This window comes from Triticum aestivum, chromosome 4B, assembly GCF_018294505.1.
Source record: "Triticum aestivum cultivar Chinese Spring chromosome 4B, IWGSC CS RefSeq v2.1, whole genome shotgun sequence".
In the NCBI taxonomy this organism is placed as follows: Eukaryota; Viridiplantae; Streptophyta; class Magnoliopsida; order Poales; family Poaceae; genus Triticum; species Triticum aestivum.
Window position 1 is genome coordinate 605,631,627 of NC_057804.1, and position 10,886 is coordinate 605,642,512.

A 10,886-nucleotide genomic window follows, 5' to 3' on the forward strand; every position below is an offset into this window, starting at 1 on the left:
GATGAAGCGGCTTAAGGCAGCCACGCATCCAGTTAATTTCTGGATTTGCTTGAGGTCTGTTGGGGTAGCCAACTGTGACAAAGCTCAGATTTTAGCTGGATTTGCTTCAATTCCTCTATTGGAGACGATGAAACCCAGGAGCTTTCCAGCAGGAACGCCGAAAATGCATTTTTCCGGATTGAGCTTGATGTCATATGTTCGGAGATTGTCGAACGTAAGCCTGAAGTCGTCTATTAAAGATTCGACGTGTTTGGTTTTGATGACCACGTCGTCTACATATGCCTCAACTGTTTTGCCGATTTGTTTTTCCAGGCAGTTCTGAATCATGCGTTGATAGGTTGCACCGGCATTTTTTAGCCCGAAAGGCATGATGTTAAAACAGAAGGGGCCGTATGGAGTGATGAATGCCGTTGCAGCTTGATCAGACTCCGCCATCTTGACTTGATGGTATCTGGAGTATGCATCGAGGAAGCACAATGACTCGTTTCCTGCGGTAGCGTCGATGATTTGATCGATGCGGGGGAGAGGGAAGGGATCCTTGGGGCAAGCCTTATTGAGGTCCTTAAAATCGACACATAGGCGCCAGGATTTGTCCTTCTTTGGTACCATCACCAGGTTTTCTAGCCAGTCCAGGTGTTTTATTTCTCTGATGAATCCGGCTTTGAGTAACTTGGCTAGCTCCTCTCCCATGTCTTGTCGTTTAGGTTCTGAAAAACAGCAAAGAGTCTGCTTGACCGGCTTGTATCCCTTCAGTATGTTTAGGCTATGCTCGGCCAGCCTGCGTGGGACACCTGGCATGTCTCAAGGGTGCCAGGCGAAGATGTCCCAATTCTCGTGCAAGAACGCCTGCAGTGCGGCGTCTATTGTGGGGTTTAGTTGTGCCCCGATGGATGTTGTTTTTGTAGAGTCCGTTGGGTGGACTTGGAATTTGACTATTTTGTCCGCTGGTTTGAAAGAGGTGGACTTGGACCATTTGTCGAGTATCACGTCGTCCCTGTCCACTATGGAGCGCAGCGCAGTTAGTTCTTCGGCCGCGAGGGCTTCGGAAAATGCCTTAAGGGCCAGGGCGGCGGTTTTGTTTTCGGCGCGGAGTGCTACGTCCGGATCACTGGCTAGAGTGATGATTCCATTGGGCCCGGGCATCTTCAGCTTCATGTACCCGTAATGGGGTATAGCTTGGAAGCTCGTGAATGCATCCCACCCTAACAGGGCATGGTATCCGCTACTGAACGGGGCCACTTGGAATGTTATTTTTTCGGACTTGTAATTCTTCGGTGTGCCGAATACCACATCTAGTGTGACTTTTCCCGCACATCGTGCCTCCTGACTAGGGATAATTCCTCTGAAGGTCGTGCTACTTTGCTCAATGCGGCTCTTGTCTATTTCCATTTTGTTGAGGGTTTCCTCATAGATGAGGTTTAATCCGCTGTCACCGTCCATGAGCACTTTAGTAAGCCAGAAGCCATCCACAATTGGACTAAGGGCCAAAGCAGCTGGTGCTCAGACTGTTCGGAATTGAGGTTCGTCACTAGCATTGAAGGTTATGGTCGTGTCGTTCCATGGATTTATTGCTGCAACGTGGCAGACTTCGGCGAGGCTGTGGAGTGCTCTCTTGTGCCTGCTATTTGAGGCGAAAGTCTCAAAGACTGTCAATACTGTATTGTTGTTTTCTGCGGGATGATGCTCTGCGGTATCGTTGATGAGGAGATCCTCACCGCTCTTGGCCACCTGCCGAAGTATCCAACATGATCTAAGGTTGTTTGTTGGTATGGTATCCGGTGTGGTGTGAATTTTGCATGGCCCATTGAGCCATCCCTCCAATACGGTTCCACGCCCTGTAGTGGGCTTTGATTTCTTTGCAACTGGATCGGGTGACTTGCGAGAGTGCACCCTTTTAGTTCGGACAAAGGGTTTAGTGAGAGCCGGAGGATCCAAGAATTTTGCTTGGGTTTTCCAGGCGTTTTCCATCGCACAGTACTTCTGTACTATGGCCGCCAAGTCAGCAAAGTGTGCTATTTCACGGCGACTTATGGCATTCAGGATTCCCTTGTCCGTGCAACTTTTGCAAAAGAATGAGATTGTGTCTTCTCACGGTAGTCCTTGACCTTGCTCATTACAAGGAGGAATCTGGCCCAAAAGTGACGTACTGTCTCTTGGGATTGTTGTCTAATGTGGGAATGATCGCTTGTATCTAGGTGGATGGGTGGATTTAAGTCCGAACCCTGACCCGATCTGAGACCCAGGGGCAGAGGAGCTCCCGAACTTGGCAGTTCGGGTTCCGGGATGTTGCCCAATTTTTCTGGCCGTTGTCCGATTCTAAGTTCGGAGTTCGGGTCATGTCCTCCCACAGACTGGTATCCGGCTTGGAGAGCTCGGGAATCCGGACATAGTTCGCCCTCAGAATAGAGGAAGAATCGCTGCATTGCTCCTCCACCACCGCTATCTGATGGGTGACCGGTGGAGAGTTAATCTCTCTTTGATCGGTTTTAAGCCCAATCCGATCATAGTCCATAGCGACTCCCAAGGCGGTGATGCGATCCAAGAGCTCGTTCAAGGACGAGAGCTCCATTGGATCCATATGCTCGGTGTATTCCGAGCTGACGTGGCGGCTGTTTTTGATGAGCCGAGAAGTCATTGTCGGCGCGGTGGCCAAACGGCCGGTCATGACGAAGCCGCCTAGTCAGAGGGTTTGGCCTAAAGCCAGGGATCCCACAGATCTGATGTTGTCCTTGATAACAAGGCGAGCCATCAAACCTTTTTAGACGTCAAAGTGGAACTCCCAATGAAAGCACCAATGTCGGTGTCAAAACCGGCGGATCTCGGGTAGGGGGTCCCGAACTGTGCGTCTAAGTCTAATGGTAACAGGAGGCGGGGGACACAATGTTTACCCAGGTTCCGGCCCTCTCTATGGAGGTAATACCCTACTTCCTGCTTGATTGATCTTGATGATATGAGTATTACAAGAGTTGATCTACCACGAGATCGTAGAGGCTAAACCCTAGAAGCTAGCCTATGATTATGATTGTTGTTGTCCTACGGACTAAACCCTCCAGTTTATATAGACACCAGAGGGGGCTAGGGTTACACATAGTCGGTTATAGAGAAGGAAACCTACATATCTGAATTGCCAAGCTTGCCTTCCACGCAAAGGAGAGTCCCACCCGGACACAGGACGAAGTCTTCAATCTTGTATCTTCATAGTCCAATAGTCCGGCACAAGTACATAGTCCACCTGTCTGAGGACCCCCTAATCCAGGACTCCCTTAGGGAGTCCGGAGCTAGATCATGGAAATCTAGTCCGTAGTAAAACATGAGCCCTCGAACGAAGGGATTAAGGGAGAAACCTAGCCCCCGAAGGAAGTGAGGGACAAATACGACCCTCTCATTAGTCCTAGGAGTAGGGATAACCCGCCCTGGTGCAGGAAGCCGGTGAGGTATTTCCGCGGTCAAGTACCTCGCCTCCCTGAGCTTCGTGATGTCCTCCTCGGTGATAGAGGAAGCCGTCCACCGGCCTTGAGAGCTGGATCCGGACATGGCCTGAGGTTTGAAGCGACAGGTTAAGCCTTGGGTGTTAGAACTTGAGGTGAGAGGAGGAGGGAGTAGCGTAGAGGGGAAAGGCGGGTCTCGGCCTCCTTATAAAGATGACAAATATCAAACATCCCCTACGTGGCCTTAAAACATGCCTATTCCCAAGGAATCATACCAATGGGACGGTTGGGTTACCCGCGCCCGTGTTGATTAGAATCCCGTAATAAGGGGACACGATCTTCGCTTCGACAAGATGTGCTAATGAAAATCGCCTCGCGACGCGTGGAGCAGCAGGCCGGGAAAATGGTTCGAATAAAGACCGGGCCGTGGCGTGATGTCATGTTGTAAGTTTTCAGCGGATTGGACTCGTGAAAACATTATGCCCCCCATGGCGGTATATGGAATTCGTTTTGCAGATCTGGACATGATTCTTATGTCCAAGATCTACTTTGGAGTATTCGGAGAAGGAACCCACCTTGCAATGCCGAAGATAATCTGTGGGCCGGACTCATCGTCATTGAAGCCTGGTTCAGGGGCTACCGAGGGAGTCCTGGATTAAGGGGTCCTCGGACTGCCAGACTATATGCATGTGTCGGACTGTTGGACTATGAAGATACAAGATAGAAGACTTCATCCCGTGTCTGGATGGGACTCTCCTTTGCGTGGAAAGCTAGCTTGGCGGTTAGGATATGAAGATTCCTTTCCCTATAACTGACTTTGTGTAACCCTAGCCCCCCTCCTGTGTCTATATAAACTGGAGGGTTTAGTCCGTAGGACAACAACAATCATAACCATAGGCTAGCTTCTAGGGTTTAGTCTCTACGATCTCGTGGTAGATCAACTCTTGTAATACTCATATCATCAAGATCAATCAAGCAGGAAGTAGGGTATTACCTCCATCGAGAGGGCCCGAACCAGGGTAAACATCGAGTCCCCCGCCTCCTGCTACCATTAGCCTTAGATGCACAGTTCGGGACCCCCTACCCGAGATCCGTTAGTTTTGACACCGACATCACCCACAACTAAACAAAAACAAAAGGGAAAAGAAAATCTACTTAGTGAAGAAAGCAAACAAGCATACACGAAAATATCGACCCCACGCTATTGCTCCCCAGCAACGGTGCTCAACTCTCCCGAGATGATTAATGACTACAGGCCTATAAAGTTGTTGAACTGATGGCTCAAGTTACTTACCAACTACTGGCTGACAGACTCCAATGTGTCATCCTCTCGCTTGTTCACCGTAACCAGTATGGTTTCATAAAGGGGCGCACTATACAAGATTGTTTTGCATGGGCATATCAATACCTATACTAATGCCAAAGCTCGGGTCGACCAATCATCCTACTTAAGCTTGACTTTGCCAAGGCTTTCGACATGATTTCGCACGAACCATGATTCACATTATGCAGCAAATGGGATTTAATGATAGGTGGATCTCTTGGATCAAGTGTCTCTTCTCCTCGAGCCGCTCGTCCGTTCTTCTTAATGGGGTCCCCGGTCGACAATTCCTTTGCTGTTGTGGGGTGAGACAAGGCGACCCCATGCCCCCCCTAATATTTGTCCTTGTAGCCGAGCTTCTGCAAGCCGCAGTTAATGATGCTTTCCGACGTGGAGATCTCTTTCTGCCCTTCCCTTGCAACGGTCAGCGTGACTTCCCAGTGATTCAGTACGTGGATGACACCCTACTTGTCTTGCCGGCCTGCCCACGCCAAGCGCTTCGTATCAAGGAAATTATATCTGACTACGCGTCCTCTATTGGCCTCAAGATTAATTTTCATAAGTCCATTATCATTCCAATCAACCTTGATGCAACAACCACGTCTGGACTTGCCAACATCTTTGAGTGCAATGTAGGCAACATGCCTTTCACTTACCTTGGCCTTCCGCTTGGCACCACCAAGCCCACCGTACAGGAGCTCATGCCCTTAGTTTGCAAAACGGAGCATCGCCTCACTGCAAGATCGCCATGATGTCTTATGGGGGGCACCTCTCCTGGCTCAATGCATCTGTCACCTCACTTCTGGTATTTGCCATGTGCACACTCAAGTTCCCTCCTAAACTGATTGAAATCTTTGACAAGATTAGAAGGAGATGTTTATGGACAAAAAAATAGAGCAAGGTGACAAGTGCAATTCTTTGGCTGCTTGGGATATGGTCTGCAAACCCAAGAGCAAACGTGGATTGGGAGTGATTGATATTAAAATCCACAATGAAGCCCTCTTGTTGAAGTTTCTACACAAGTTCTATAACAAGCTTGACATTCCATGGGTTAACATGCTTTGGGAAAATCAATACGTCAACCAAGTGCCGCATGCTGTGGATTCGGGGGCGGGTCCTTTTGGTGGAAAGATATCCTCAAGTTGTCGCCCATCTACCGAGGCATTTCACATGTTCAAGAGGTGGATGGCTCGACCACGCTCCTATGGAAAGATTTGTGGTCCAACGATGTGCTTCATGCATCGCATGCCCGTGCCTTCTCCTTTACTTTGCATGAAGACATGACGGTCACTGACTTCTGGGCCACCATGGATCTGCATAAAACCTTTCAACTGCCACTGTATCCTCTGGCTCGTAGTGACGTGCTAGATATTCAGCGGGCCTCGTTTGAAATAAACCCATCAACATCAGCGACTGATGTCTGGCGCTACATCTGGGGCAATGCAGATTATAGACCAAAAGATTACTACAACAATTACTTTAACACTGCGCCATCTCACCCAACATTCAGGAAGCTTTGGAAATCTAATTGCACAATGAAGATAAAAGTGTCCAGGTGGCTGCTACTGCAAGATAGGCTCAATATACGTGATGCTTAGGAGAAGACACTACAACATTGGCGATGACTTCACATGTCTTCTTTGCGGGCACAATGTAGATGAGACCCTTGAGCATATGATTTTCACTTGCCCATTCAGCAAGAGGTGTTGGGACAAGATACACATTGACTGGGGTGACTTCCAAGATAGGCTCACCACACTCCACAACGCACAAATGGACTAGCCCAATCCATTTTTTGCCAAAAATTTTTACACCGCTGCCTGGAGCTTGTGGAAAGAAAGAAATAACAAGAACTTCAGAGGCATTGCCCCCAGCCTCACATCCTGGTCTGCTCGCTTCAAAGAGGATCTGATACTTCTGCAACATAGAGTTAAGGTGGCACGTAGAGCTGCCCTGCTCTCTTACTGTGACACACTTAGTTGAGTCCTCTCTCTGTGACGTACTATCTTGTAACAAACGTTTAGCCTACTGCTGTTTAGTTTTTATGGAGTAGCTGCTCACCCTGGTGGTTTCACCAGGAGTGAAGCTGATGTGTTTGTAGGATATGTCTATGTAAACACCCCATTTATATAGATATATGCAATCACAGTGGGAGTTCTCTCCCACTGTAAATTCCTCAAAAAATGGCGCTAGAAAAAGGTCTTGATAATCCCCAAGTGCAGGGAATCATCGTAGCAATTTCCAAAGGTGGAAGTGATAATTATGGAGTGTCGAACCCATAAGGAGCTAAAGGTAAGATCAATATTCTCTCAAGTCCTATCTGCCACTGATACGACTCTACGTACTCTGAACGTTTTCTTCCAACTAGAAACGAGAAATATAACTATGTTGTGGGTATGAAGAGGATACCTTTGCATGATATCGGAGAGTTAAAATATAAAAGTAGGTGTGGTTATCATAAAGTTAGAATATATTACTTAAGTATTATAAATAGCGAGTGTGCAATAATGATGGGTCGGTGTGTGGAATTATCCTAGGCAATTGTTACCAAGACCGGTAATCACTATTGCAATTTCATATGAGGGAGAGGCATAAGCTAACATACTTTCTCTTCTTGGATCATATGCACTTATGATTGGAACTCTAGCAAGCATCCGCAAATACTAAAGATCATTAAGGTAAAACCAACGATAGCATTAAAGTATCAAGTCCCCTTTAATCCCATACACCATAACCTGCTTATCTGTGTTTGTGTTTCAGTCACTCACGCAACGCAGACAATAAGCAAACCATGAACATATTGCAAACCATATGATGGGGATCCCTCACACTTGCACAACACGGAGGGCACCATAGGACTTCACCAATAATAAAACATGCAACTCAAACCAATCTAGATCATCAATCAACCCAAAGACAAAGGAAATCTACTCAAAACATCATAGGATGGCAACACATCATTGGATCATAATACGTGGCATAAAGCACCATGTTCAAGTAGGTGATTACAGCGGGGTGTGGGAGAGTGGACCGCGTAAAAGAGATGAGGATGGTGATGTTGATGAAGACAATCACCACGGCGATGATTCCCCTCCCGATGGCACTCCGGCGCCACCGAGGGAGAGGAGGAGAGGTTCTCCCCCTTGTGCTTCCTCCTCCATGGCCTCCCCCCTGGATGGGCAGATGTTATCCCTCTGGTCCCTAACCTTCATGGCGATGATGGCGCCTCCAAGATCCTCCCCCATGCCCTCCGATGATGATGGCCCTCTCCGGCAGGGTACCGGGGAGGCCTAGATTGATTTCTCATGGTTCTGGACGCTTGCGGCGGCGGAACTTCCGATCTCCCCACTATTTTGGGGGTTTTAGGATTTATAGGAGGGGTTGGCGTCGGTTTCACGTCAAGGGGCCCATGGGGAGTCCACAAGGTAGGAGCACCCTCCCGGGGGGTAGGGCACGCCCTCCACCCTCGTGGTGGCCTGGGGAACCCCCTCCGGTAGCTTTTCGTTCTGATATTTTTTATATTTTCCAAAAATATTCTCCGTTGATTTGTAGCGGATCCCGAGAACTTTATTTCTGCACAAAACAACACCATGGTAGTTCTGCTGAAAACAGCGTCATTCCTGGTTAGTTCTAATCAAATCATACCAAAATCATGTAAAAATATTATAAACATGGCATGAATACTTCATAAATTATAGATACGTTAGAGACGTATCAATTATGGACAGCTATTTCACATTATGGTACAATACTTATGCCTTTTCTCTCTTATTTTACAAGATTTACATGAAGATGGAGAATGCTGGCATCTGGAATTCTTGACCAGAAAGGAGCAAATCTGAGAAATCTATTCTGCACAACTCCAAATGTCCTGAAACTTTACGGAGAATTGTTTTGGAATATATAAAAAATATTGGGTGAAGAAACTGTAGAACGGGACCCACTAGGTGGCCACAAGCCTGGGGGCGTGCCCTACCCCCAGGGCTTGTGGGCCCCCTGGCCATCGTCCGGTGCCCATCTTCTGCTATATGGAGGGTTTTGACCTATAAAAAAAGAAGAGAGCTTTCGGGACAAAGCGCCGCCGTCTCAAGGCGGAACCTGTGCCGGAGCAATCTAGAGCTCCGGCAAAGCGATTCTCCCGAGGAAACTTCCCTCCGGGAAGGGGAAATCGAAGCCATTATCATCACCAACGATCCTCTCATCATGGGAGGGTCAATCTTCATCAACATTTTCACCAGCACAATCTCCTTTCAAACCCTAGTTCATCTCTTGTATTCAATCTTTGCCTCAGAACCTCAAATTGGTACCTGTGGGTTGCTAGTAGTGTTGGCTACTCCTTCTGTTGATGCTAGTTGGTTTATTTGGTGGAAGATCATATGTTCAGATCCTTAATGATATTTATTACCCCTCTGATCTTAAACATGAACATGTTTTGTGAGTAGTTACATTTGTTCCTGGGGACATGGGAGAAGTCTTGTTATAATTAGTGAATTTGGTATTCGTTCGATATTTTGATGTGATGTATGTTGTCTCTCCTCTAGTGGTGTTATGTGAACGTCGACTACATGACACTTCACCATGATTTGGGCCTAGGGGAAGGCATTGGGAAGTAATAAGTAGATGATGGGTTGCTAGAGCGACAGAAGCTTAAACCCTAGTTTATGTGTTGCTTCGTAAGGGGCTGATTTGGGTCCCCAGGTTTCATTCTATGGTTAGATTTCTCTTAATTCTTCTTTCATAGTTACAAATGCTTGCGAGAGGGGTTAATCATAATTGGGAGGCTTGTCCAAGTAAGGACAACACCCAAGCACCAGTCCACCCACATATCAAATTAACAAAGTAGCAAACGTGAATCATATGAGCATGATGAAAACTAACTTGATGGTAAATCCCATGTGTCCTTGGGAGCGATTTGCTTTATATAAGAGTTAGTCTAGGATTAACCTTTGCTATAAAAACGATTGGGCCTCCTTGCTGCATCTTTGTTACTTTCGTCACTTGTTACCCGTTACGAATTATCTTATCACAAAACTATCTGTTACCGACAATTTCAGTGCCTCTAGAAAATACCTTTCTAAACACCACTTGTCATTTCCTTCTGCTCCTCGTTGGGTTCGACAGTTTTACTTATCGAAAGGACTACGATAGATCCCCTATATTTGTGGGTCATCACTCCCTGGGTGATTTTGGTAATTAATGTCAACATATCCCTTGTTGGACTAATGGTTTTATCTAGAATGTTTCAGATAAGTTCAACAATGGTGTGGCAAGACAAGAGGATGGGGAACCCCTTCAAGCTACTAAAGACAAAGATTGGCAAAATCTCAAGACTCTACATCTTTATTTTAGTGATCCAAGATCACATTGAGTCCATAGGAAAGCCAATACTATTAAAAGGGGATGAGGTGTTGCTTAATGGCTTGCTTGCTCAAATGCTTAGTGATATTGCTCCAAAAACCCTCAACCACTTTCTCCATCCAAATATGCCAAAACCCTAAAAATCCAACTCGGCCCCACCGATACTTCCTACCTTGAGCCACCGAATTCATATGACATAGCCATGGCTAGAAACCCTAATAGTTCGGTCTCACCGATATGGATCTCGGTCTCACCGAGATGGCCTTGCAAACTCTTTGCTTCTTGTGTAACATTTCGGTCTCGCTGAAATGTGCAATCGGTCTCACCGAGTTTGCTTGATAGAATATATGTTTGCTCATTGTTCACTTCGGTCTCACCGAGTTGACGCAATCGGCGCTGCCGAGATGATGTTTGCCCTAAGCCCTAGCACATCGGTCCCATCGAGTTGTTCCAGTCAGTCCCACCAAGATTCCTAAAATTCACATGTTTGAACTAATTGGTGACACGGAGTTTAATCATTATGTCTCACCGAGATGGGTCAAATGTGTGTAACGGTTGGATTTTGTCTACATGCTATATATACCCCTCCACCCCCCTCTCATTCAGTGAGAGAGCCATCGGAACATGCCTACACTTCCACCATACATTTTTTGAGAGAGAACCACCCACTCCTATGTTGAGATCAAGACATTCCAATCCGACGCAAAAAAATCTTGATCTCTAGCCTTCCCCAATTTGCTTTCCACTCAAATCTTCTTTCCACCATATCCATATCTGTG